The sequence below is a fragment of the Triticum urartu genome, chromosome 3A, assembly GCF_056163025.1.
Source record: "Triticum urartu cultivar PI428250 chromosome 3A, HENAU_Tu73, whole genome shotgun sequence".
Lineage (NCBI taxonomy): Eukaryota > Viridiplantae > Streptophyta > Magnoliopsida > Poales > Poaceae > Triticum > Triticum urartu.
Window position 1 is genome coordinate 86,303,606 of NC_141875.1, and position 11,422 is coordinate 86,315,027.

Genomic DNA, 11,422 nt, shown 5'->3' on the forward strand with positions numbered 1-11,422 from the left:
CAGGCAAGGTTCGGATAATTAGACACAATCCAAACTACTATTAAACACTAGCTGGGGTAACTATTTCATGCCTCGATCTAATTTGGGCTGGACACAAGACGGACCTTTCCATGAACATCATCGAGGACGTCCGGCAGCAGCTCAATCCTGTGAACCTTCATGAAGACAACCTTGTGGCCTTGCCACTCATAAACATGTTTGTGGAGGCATGCCACGTCATCTTCCTGCGTAAGCTTGACAAGAATAGTATGCCTCACAAACGAAGGAGTAGCTTTGAACTTCTTGTGCTTCAGTACACCCTGGACAACACGCCTGACAACAGTGAGGCTGGAATACAACTCTTCATTGGTATAAGCACAAATGGCTTCCAGGATCCAACAGCCTAAAAACTTTGTTTTCCCAGTGCGTGTATTTAGGTTATCCGCCTCATAGTGAGTGACATGTACAACCACACAATCCTTGTCTGCATCAGGGCTCTAATTGAAACATAAACAAATTTTGAATTACTTTCCAGTATAAGAAACACAAGTTACTTAAACCACTATGTATAACATGGCATCGAAGCTAATAAAATTTTGCATTATTCATCACCACATGCTTAGATGAAAAACCACAATCGAGATCGGCAAAGAAGAAAATCACCTTGGGCAGCTCAGCGCGCGGGGGGGGGGGGGGGCACATCCTCGAAGGGGGAAAACTGCTCCTGCAGTGCCACGGGGGTTGTAACCTCAAACAGGGCGTTGACCATCTCAGTAGTGGCCGTGAGCGTATCTGGGGTCGGCTCAGTGGCTGCCTCCATCTTCTTGGAGCTCTATTTCTCGTGGGGATCAGCCTCCCGTGTCTGCTCCAATTTCGACAGATCTTTGCCTGGTTGTCCTTGGTTCGTCATGAAACTGACGAATACTAGGAGACCACTGAAAGGAAAACACAATGGCAATGACAATAAAACAAAAAAGAGAGTGAGGATCGGTTACTGTTTTGCAAAAGTTCTTTTTTCTCTGAACAAAAATATACCAACATCACGGATCCGCTTACCTTCCCTTCGTTGGGAGAGAAGAACAATGGCAGATGCAAGTGTTGCCTTTCTTGAAGACGGTGAGGGAGAAGCGGATTCAGCAAAGAGTGAAATGATGGTTGCTTCGTCCGTCAAACTTAGACTGCGGGGAGGTGGGGTTTTGTGATACGACGACTCGTTACTGCCGCACTACGACCGGGGTGACTCTCCACCTGCATACTGCCTTCTAATTTGGTGGATGGCATTTGGGCCCGCGCGCTGCATGGCCCGCATGTCAGTGAACAAAAGTATAACGACATTCAGTAGAGGGAGACGTTTTGATGACCTAGGAGGAGCCAGAAGCAGTATTGTATCCACTGTGCTAGTAGTAATTGTTTTTCTGGGTAGCTGTAGAGTGTCTGCACTATACTAGTAGTAATTGTTTCTCTGGGCCCAAGACAAAACATCCCATCCACCCTAGTAAATAGTAAAATCAATTCAAAAGTCCATATATTTACTGAAAGAGAGGCGCTTGAGGGAGTCCTGGAGTAAGGGGTCCTCGGGCGTCCGGCCTGTTAGCCATGGGCCGGACTGGTGGGCTGTGAAGGTACAAAGACCGAAGACTGCACCCATGTCCGGATGGGACTCTCCTTGGCGTGGAAGTCAAGCTTGGCGACCGAATATGCAGATTCCATTCTTTGTAACCGACCTTGTGTAACCCTAGATCCTTCTGGTGTTTATATAAACCGGAGAACTTATTCCGAATAGGATATACTCATTATCATAGCCATACAAGCTAGACCTCTATGGTTTAGCCATTACGATCTCGAGGTAGATCAACTTTTGTAATACTCATATTCATCAATATCAATCAAGCAGGACGTAGGGTATTACCTCCATATAGAGGGCCCGAACCTGGGTAAACATCGTGTCCCTTGTCTCCTGTTACCATCGACCTTAGACGCACATTTTGGGACCCCCTGCCCGAGATCCGCCGGTTTTGACACCGACATTGGTGCTTTCATTGAGAGTTCCACTGTGCTATCGCCAAAAGGTTCGATGGCCCCTTCAATCGTCAATAATGACGCCGTCCAAGGAGAAACTTTCCTCCCCAGACAAATCTTTGTGTTCGGCGGCTTCGCATTGCGGGCCAATTCGCTTGGACATCTGGAGCAGATCGAAGCTACACCCCTGACCATCAGGTCAGATTTGGCAGCTTGAACTACGTCGCGGACATCCGTGGAGACTTGATCTTCGCCAGATTCGAGACCGCGGTAGCTGCTCCTAGTCACCCCGATGATCATGACCTAAATCTGTCATCAGGACGCATCCATGAGATTGCTCCTGTAACTGCTCCGACCCTAGATCTGGAGCAAGCTGCGCCATCCAAGGATGGGAGGATCAACCCCACCATGGAGGCCACAGATTCCACAGCGTTGGAGCCGCACATAGAGTTAATCTCTCACGACGTTTTTGTCAGTGGAACTCTGGACTCGTCTCCGGTCGTAAGTTCCGAACCACGTGAGCTCACGGACGCCGAGCTTGATCATTTATCGATCTTCGAATTCAGCGCCGCAGACATCTTCCAGCACTCGCCCTTGGGCGATGTGCTAAATTCCTTAAAGAATCTGTCCTTGGCGGAGGACTCACAACCGAATTATATCCGGCTCGAACCAGGGGCTGACAGTGGAGAATTTTGCTTCCCACCCACCACCCACTTCGTAGCCACGATAGAGGATTCGACCGGTACACTTGATTACGACTCCGAGAACATTGATGGTATGTACGACGATGCCGAAGACAACAAAGACCCTGTTAACATAGCTAATGAACAAGATAAACGGGAAGATGGGCAGGTTAGCCCTGGTAAATAGACCACACACAAAGATTCGGAGGACGACAATTACCTTCTGCTCTCTGAGGATGAGGTGAGCCTCGACACCGAGGATTTCATCATGCCTGAGCAACCTCTTGAGAAGGAGCACTTCAAGCGCCAACTAATAGCCACTGCAAGGAGCCTGAAAAAGAAACAACAGCAACTTCAAGCTGACCAAGATATGCTCAATGATAGATGGACTAAAGTCCTAGCGGCCGAAGAATACGGCCTTAGTGGCCCAGCCAAAAGCTACCCGAAGCATAGATTGCTACCCCAGGGCAACGCCAAGGCGCTCAAGCCCGTGCCATCATCGCACAAGGCGGCAGGTCGACCACAACTTGGTCCAGGTAAAGCAGCAACTCGAGCTGAACACCAGACTGCCCCACCTCGCCGTAAAGGCAAGAACAAAACAGCTCAGGGTTGTACATACGACCTTCAACAGGATTGGGTAGTAGAGCTGGACACTCAAGAGCGATCTATGGATCATGAGGACATACCTCGACACGCGACAATGGCCACATATTCGGACGTGACAAACCTAGCCACGCCCGGGCCGAAAGCCGCAAATGGACTCCATCGGAGGTACGTCGCAGTGTGGCCCAACATAGAGGCGCCGCACACCCTCTTTACTTCACAGACGAAGTAATGGAGCATGAATTCCCAAACGGGTTCAAACCTATAAATATCAAATCATATGATGGAACAACGGATCCCACGGTATGGATCGAGGACTTCCTCCTCCACATCCACATGGCCCGCGGAGACGACCTTCATGCCATCAAATACCTACCACTAAAACTCAAAGGACCAGCTCGGTACTGGTTAAATAGTCTGTCGAAAAATTCTATTGGCAGCTGGGAAGATTTGGAGGACGCCTTTCGCGACAACTTCCAAGGAACATATGTCCGTTCACCGGACGCCGATGACTTAAGTCACATTGTCCAGCAGACCGGAGAGTCAGCCAGGAAGCTCTGGACTAGGTTCTTAGTTAAAAAAGAACCAAATCATCGACTGTCCGGACGCGGAAGCCCTTGCGGCCTTTAAACACAGCATACGGGATGAATGGCTTGCACGCCTCCTCGGTCAAGAAGGACCTAGATCCATGACAGCCCTTACCGCTCTAATGACCCGCTTTTGCATGGGAGAAGACAGCTGGCTCGCTCGTAGAAGCAATAGTGCCAGCGACTCGGGCACTTCCGAAATCCGCGATGGCAATGGCAAGCCACGACAAGGTAAACACAACAGTCGCAATGATAATGAAAGATCACGTGACACAGCGGTCAACACTGGATTCAACAATCCCAAGCCCTATCAACGGAAAAAGTCATTCAAGGCGAACACAGACGGACCATCTAACCTAGACACGATACTGGACCGACACTGCCAGATTCACGGCCACCCCAATAAACCAGCTAATCATACGGGTCCTCAAGCAGGCCGGCAAGCCTAATGCCGAACACAAGGGAAGGGGGCCGCCAGGCAATAGGGACGACGGAGTGGTTCACCAGCCAAATGTCGGGGGTCAGAAGAAACTCCCCCCCGAAGATCGATCAACTTCGGAGCAAAAATAGCAGTTCGGCTTCCGTTGCCCATCTCATATACCCGTTAAAACTATACCGCACATACATAACTACGGACTTAAAATACCATGGGCATTGGCGGAAGCATAATACGGACAACTCTGCAAGCACTCTGGTAACATTTTTATTTACTTTCCCTTTTCTTTCTTCATTATCTCTTAAAAACAGGTGGCGTAAAGGAGAAACATCTAAGACTGACTCCATCGGAGTTCGGATCCGTACACTCACCTATGGGGCTACTTCCTTCAAGAATTCCCCTTGCCGAGGACAAGCGGCGCAGACATGCGACGGGAGGTCCAAAATAACTTTTTGTAGACCACACTCTTTTTCGAGCCTGTAACCTGCCTTTTTCCTCTGCCTTCGACCCAGGGCATATCAAATAGCCGGGGTCTTGGCCTTTATATATATCAAGTAATCTTTGGCATATCGCTCAGGTTCTAGTTCACATTACCCGAATTAATCATCCACGTCTTTCCGCAAACGAATACGCCCTCTATGGTTGCTTCACAGATATACCCCGGGCTTAACTTGCCAGGGGTCAGTACGGGAACAAATGAGTTGCCAACAAAGTCCGAACAGCTTTTATAGCGTACTTCGGCGTCGCGAGATTGGCCTTATATGCATCAGCTTCGAATCTTGTCTTGGGTCAATAGTTGGGTTGCCCGGCTCCTGTGCTTGATATCCTACGTTCTGCACTATCGGCTAGGGTAGTAAAGGGAGAAGTACTGTGATTGTGCTGCCGGTTCACCTGGATTAGCACCTTAGTAGAGAAAGCCGAAAACTGACTGTCATGATGCGACAAGAGCTGGTCAACCACTCGATGACTTATCAGAATCTCTAGCGATTCCCCTGTGTCACACAAAGGACCTCTTTCCGGTCAAATATATACACGCATCGTATGAACAAGCCGCATACATACCAGGGGCTATGTCGTAGACCCACCATAAAACTCCTATGGCTAAGTGAAAGTATTAACGCCCTATAGTGTGGTTGCCTGGTTCGCCGCATTGACACCAACTTCACGGACCAAGACGTTGGGTCAAGAGTAATCAGATGCTATTACGAACACCCTCGTACTTCCCACGAGGGGGCTGAAGCCAACGACTGGAAAACTTCCAGATTATATTAAAACGGCCGCACAGGAGGAACACAAACTTTCGAGCAATATATAAAAATAGATTAACTATAAAATTGTCTCATACAATTCTCATACACCTCACTCGAACATTATGTCTTTCGAGCATTGACCCTCTATCAAACTGGCGGCCACTAGGACGTCTTCAAAATAATGCTCCGGTTCGTGGCGGTCCTTGCCCTTGGGTGGATTCTTCACTGTAACATCTATGGCCTTCATCTTCCCCCAGAATGTCTTGACTCGGGCAAAGGCCATCCATGCACCCTCGATGCACAACGACCGCTTCATAGCGTCGATACGTGGCACCGCGTCAACAAGCCGCTGCACCAAGCCGAAGTAGCTATTCGGAACAGGATCAGTTGGCCATAACCGGATTATGACGTTCTTCATGGCAGTGCCGGATATCCTATGAAGCTCGGCCCACTTGGACATCTGCTCATTTCAGCAATAGGGGGCGCTTCGACGCGCCGAATTGTGACCAGAAAAGCTTCTCCGTTGCATACCCCTCCCACGGCTGGTAAAACTGCGCTGCATCGGAAGAACTCTTCGGCAAGTCTAAAAACTCATCCGGAGAACTCCATAATTGGTTAAGGTGAGCATCGTTCAGATCACCGAACTTAGTATGCAGCAAAAATGGCTCACCAGCCGCAATCTCCCTAGCTTGCTGGATCTCCTCATGGGCAGCTCTGGATTCAGACTGCGCTTCTCTCGCCTCTCATAAGGCCTTGTTAATTTCAGCCGTCTTGGCTTCATTCTCCTTCTCAAGGACACTACTGGAATCAGCTACTTTGCCATCTGCCAGTTCTTTGCCGTCCGCTAGCAGACGGCAAAGAAGCTCTTTGCCATCAGCTTCCAAAAAGCAGACGGCAAATAACTGGCTGATGGCAAAGACCAAATTTTCCATCAGCCAGTTCTTTGCCGTCTGCTAGCGGACGGAAAAGATTCTTTGCCATCGGCTAGCGGACGGCAAAGAGGGAGGGGCCCCACTGACGAGCTGCAAAAAAAACCTAACGGCCCCCCTCTTCGCCGTCCGCTAGCGGACGGCAAAGAGCAAGAAGGCGGACGGCAAAGGGTGGCGGACGGCAAAGAGGGAGGGCCCCACGTAACATTAACGGCCGCGCCCCACACCCCCCCTCTCTCTCTCTTTCTCTCCCACCGCCCCATCCCGTTGCACCACCCTGCCGTCGCCCCAGCGCCCCCCGCCCCGTCGCCCCACCACCCCGCCGCCGCCCCAGCGCCCCCCGCCCCCGCCGCCCCGCCGCCCTGCCGTCTGGGCGCCGCCACGCCCCGGCGCCCCGGCACCTCCGCGCCCCGCCGCCTCGGCCAGGCCCGGCGCCGCCGCCCCAGGCCGCCCCGCCCCCCTCCTTCGCCGCCCCAGGCCGCACCGCCCCCCTCCTCCACCCAGGTGAGTCTCTGCTTCCTTTTTTTTCCTTTTTTCTGTTTTTTTAGTTTTAGGTTTATGTTTAGTTTAGATTTAGTTTTAGGATTAGCTTTAAGTTTATAGGTTTAGTTTTAGTTTAGTTTTAGGTTTAGATTTAGTTTTTTCCTTTTTCTGTTTTTTTAGTTTTAGGTTTAGGTTTAGTTTAGTTTTAGGAAAGAAGAAGAAGAGAAAAAGAGGAGAGGAGAAGAAGAAGAAGAAGAGGAGGAGGAGAAGAAAAAAGAAGAAGAGGATGAAGAAGAAGAAAAAAGAGGAGAGGAGGAGAAGAAGAAGAGGAAAAAGGAAAGGAGGAAGAAGAAGAAGAAGAAGGAAAAAAAAGGAAGAAAAGGAAGAAGAGGAAGAAGAAGAAAAGGAAAAAAACCCAACCCGACACGGTACCCAGACCCCGACCCGGCACCCCGACACGACACCCCGACCCCGAGACCCCGACCCCGACCCCGAGACCCCGACACCCCGACCCCGACCCCGAGACCCCGACCCCGAAACCCCGACCCCGACCCCGACCCCGACCCCGACACCCCGACCCCGACACCGACCCCGACACCCCGACACCCCGAGCCTGACCAGACATCCCGACCCCGACCCTGACACCCCGACCCCCCGAGCCTGACCCGACACCCCGACCCCGAGCCTGACCCGACACCCTGACCCCGACACCACACCCCGACCCCGAAACAACACCCCGACACCGACACGGCACTACCCCGACATCGACACGACACCCCGACCCCCTGACCTCGAAACAGCACCCCGACCCCGACACGGCACCCCGACACCAACAGGACACCCTGACCCCCGACACCTCCCGAAAAGGTGTTCTTTGGCCTTCTAGAGGCCGACGGGGTCATATATTTGTGAATTATTAGTTAGGTCATATATTTTTCGATTTTGTTATGAAAAACATCATATATAATTGTGTTGATCGTGTAGTTTTAAATGTGAAGTTGTTTCATCGCTGCGAGGTTTGGTGTTCGACGACCTCGCCGTGCGTTTGACGAGCTCTGCCCCTTCATTCATGGGTGAGCACAAATGACAAGTCCTCCTCCCCCATTAATTATTTGATCTATTCCGATGAAACTTGATAGCTAGCTATATATGTGTCTTGAATCATCAGTATGCGTAACCAATATGTGTCTCCCGTTCGAAAGCGTCATAGTTATAAATATGCATGCATTTGCATATTTATAACCTTGATTCTTTCGAATTGTCCAACGCTATCCATGGACAGCCCGAGTATGTGTAGATTGGGTTCGTTTTCCCATATGCTTTGCTCCGGATCCGACGCATATATTTCGTCAGTGCCTCCCCTGTTGTTTTCCGTGTACACATCCTCTCTGTTTATTGTAGAGACGTGTATCAGGAGAACAGCGGGGAGGTGCTGCCGAAATTTTGCGTCGGATCCGGAGCATAGCATGGGAAAATGAACCCAATCTACACATACACGGGTGGGATTAGGACCTATCATTACCTATTAGAGTGTAGGTTGCATGGACGTAATAAAATTGACAAAGTAGATCAACTGATGAATATATACATGGTGAATTACATATATAATTGTTGTGTGTCCAGTAGCTCTGAAAGTCAAGATGAGTGACCGTGCGTGGATGTATACCGGTCACACTGGTCAGAACAAATGCAGCGCTGAATGGTTCACAAAAACTAAGGGGTTTGTGCAAGCCGCATTTGCACATGGCCAAAAGAAAACCTGGTGCCCCTGTTTCCGGTGCGGCAATTGGGAAAAGAAGACAGAGGCTGAAATGGGCAAACACCTGCAGAAGAGTGGTTTTACGCCCGATTATACGGTGTGGACATTTCATGGTAAGTCTGCCCAACGTGACCGAGCTGCGGTGGATCGTCGTCGCACCGACGAGCATGGTACCGGGATGGAAAACATGGTGCAAGGCTATGATGATGCTCGGGATTCGGACGAGGAGATGGAGGAATCTGCAAAGGCCTTCAATGAAATGTTGGAGTCTTCGAAACGTCCGCTCCACGAGCACACTGAGCTTTGTCAGTTGGATGCCATCTCACAAGTAATGGCTCTGAAGGCTCAGTTCAACTTGGGCAGAGAATGCTATGACGCAATTATGATAGTATTTGGACGCTTTCTACCCAAAGGCCATGTAATGCCTGCAAACCTGTACCAATCGGACAAAATCCTCCGTGCACTGAAGATGCCCTATGAGAAGATACATGCCTGTGAGAAAGGATGTGCCTTATTTACGCTTGACTATGCGGACTTGAACTATTGTCCCATTTGCAAGTCTTCCAGGTATATTGTGGTAGACAACGGTATGGGTGAGAAGACACAGACCAAAATCCCCGTTAGTGTTCTTCGGTATATGCCAATTGTAGCAAGACTTCAACGTCTTTTTATGATCGAAGAGACGGCCAGACATATGACATGGCACAAAACAGGCAAAAGAATAGAACTAGATGCAGATGGGAATCTGATGATGGTACACACATCGGATGGTGTTGCGTGGAAAAAGTTTGATGAATTACATGCTGACAAAGCGGCAGATCCGAGGCATCCTCGAGTCGGCATCAGCACGGATGGGTTCAGTGTGTTTGGTATGACGGCAGCCCAATACAGTTGTTGGCCCGTATTTGTCTTTCCACTCAATCTGCCCCCCGGACAGATTATGCAAAGAAAGAACATTTTCCTGACGTTGATAATTCCAGGACCCAACTATCCGGGCAAAAATATGAATGTGTACATGCAGCCGCTTAAGGACGAATTGCAAGAAGCCTGGGATAATGGGTTCAAGACATACGACGCCTTTAGCAGACAGAACTTCATAATGCGTGTCTGGTACATGTACTCGACGCATGACTTGCCGGCGTATGCGCTATTCGTTGGCTGGTGTGTGCATGGAAGGTTCCCGTGCCCCACATGCAAGGGAGCTCTTGAGTTTCGTTGGCTTCAGGCCGGTCGCAAGTTTTCTTGCTTCGACATGCATAGACAGTTCCTGGATCCTCGCCATAAGTTCAGGAAAGACAAGAAGAACTTCATCAGGGGTAGAGTTGTCAAAAACTCTGCACCACCTGCATTGACAGGCCAACAGACCCTGGATCAGTTAAACGCTCTCGAGCCAGATCCACAACGTCCAGGGTACTTCAAGGGGTATAATACTAAGCACGCGTGGACTCACAAAACATGCTTATGGGATCTGCCTTACTTCAAAGACCTCCTTTGCCCACACAACATCGACGTGATGCACACTGAGAAGAATATCACCGAGGCACTTTTTGGTACATTGTTCGGCATAGATGGGAAGTCAAAGGATAATACTAAGGCCAGAGTCGATCTGGAGGCGCTATGTGATAGGCTGTTACAAAACATGAAAGAACCGAAAGGAAAGCAGAACTGGACGAAGCCAAAGGCATGGTTCAATCTTGGAAGGCCAGCTATGAGGGAAATTCTCTTGTGGGTGCAACAGCAGTTGATGTTCCCCGATGGGTATGCAGCGAATCTAAAGAGGGGAGCGAATCTTGATAAACTGAAGATATTTGGTCTCAAGTGTCATGATTGGCACATATGGATTGAGCGGGTAATGCCGGTGATGTTGCGTGGCTTCATCCCCGAGGATGAATGGCTAGTACTGGCAGAACTCAGCTATTTCTTCCGTGTTCTTTGTGCGAAAGAACTATCGCCTGGCGTGCTAGAAGAAATGGAAGAGTTGGCGCCGGAGTTGATCTGCAAGTTAGAGAAGATCTTTCCACCGGGCTTCTTTAATCCAATGCAGCATTTGATTTTGCATCTCCCGACCGAGGCAAGATTGGGGGGGCCCGTGCAAAATCGTTGGTGCTACCCAACTGAGAGGATGCAGAAGACGCTTCAAGAAAAATGTAAAAATAAATGTAGAATTGAAGCATCGATGGCTGAGGCATTCATCACAGAGGAGGCGGCAAACTTCGTAACAGCACACTACGAAGCCAAAAATCGTCATTTGCATAATCCGAAGCCTCGGTACAATGCTGACGAGCCTAAAAAGGGTGGATCCAACCTCAGCCTATTCAAAGGGAATCTCGCACCAGCTAGTGTTTCACATCCAGTATCTTTGGATAACGAAGAATGGCGGACCATTTCGTTGTATATCTTCAACAACCTGATAGAAGTGCGGCCGTACATCGAGTAAGTTCTTGGTACATTGTCTCGCAACTTCTATTTCCTTTGAACTACTCTTATTCCTGGATATGTCATACAGTCGATACGTCGCCATATTCTCGTATGGAGCGGAGATCCAAAAGGATTCCGTCGAAGAGTATGAGCTTCTCGCAAAGCAAGGAGGTGGCTATCCCGGTTTCATCTCTTGGTTCAAACAAACGGTAATTTCTATTAGACAATTTCATTTCATTCGCTAATTTGTGCATAATGCAACAATCCTTTCATATT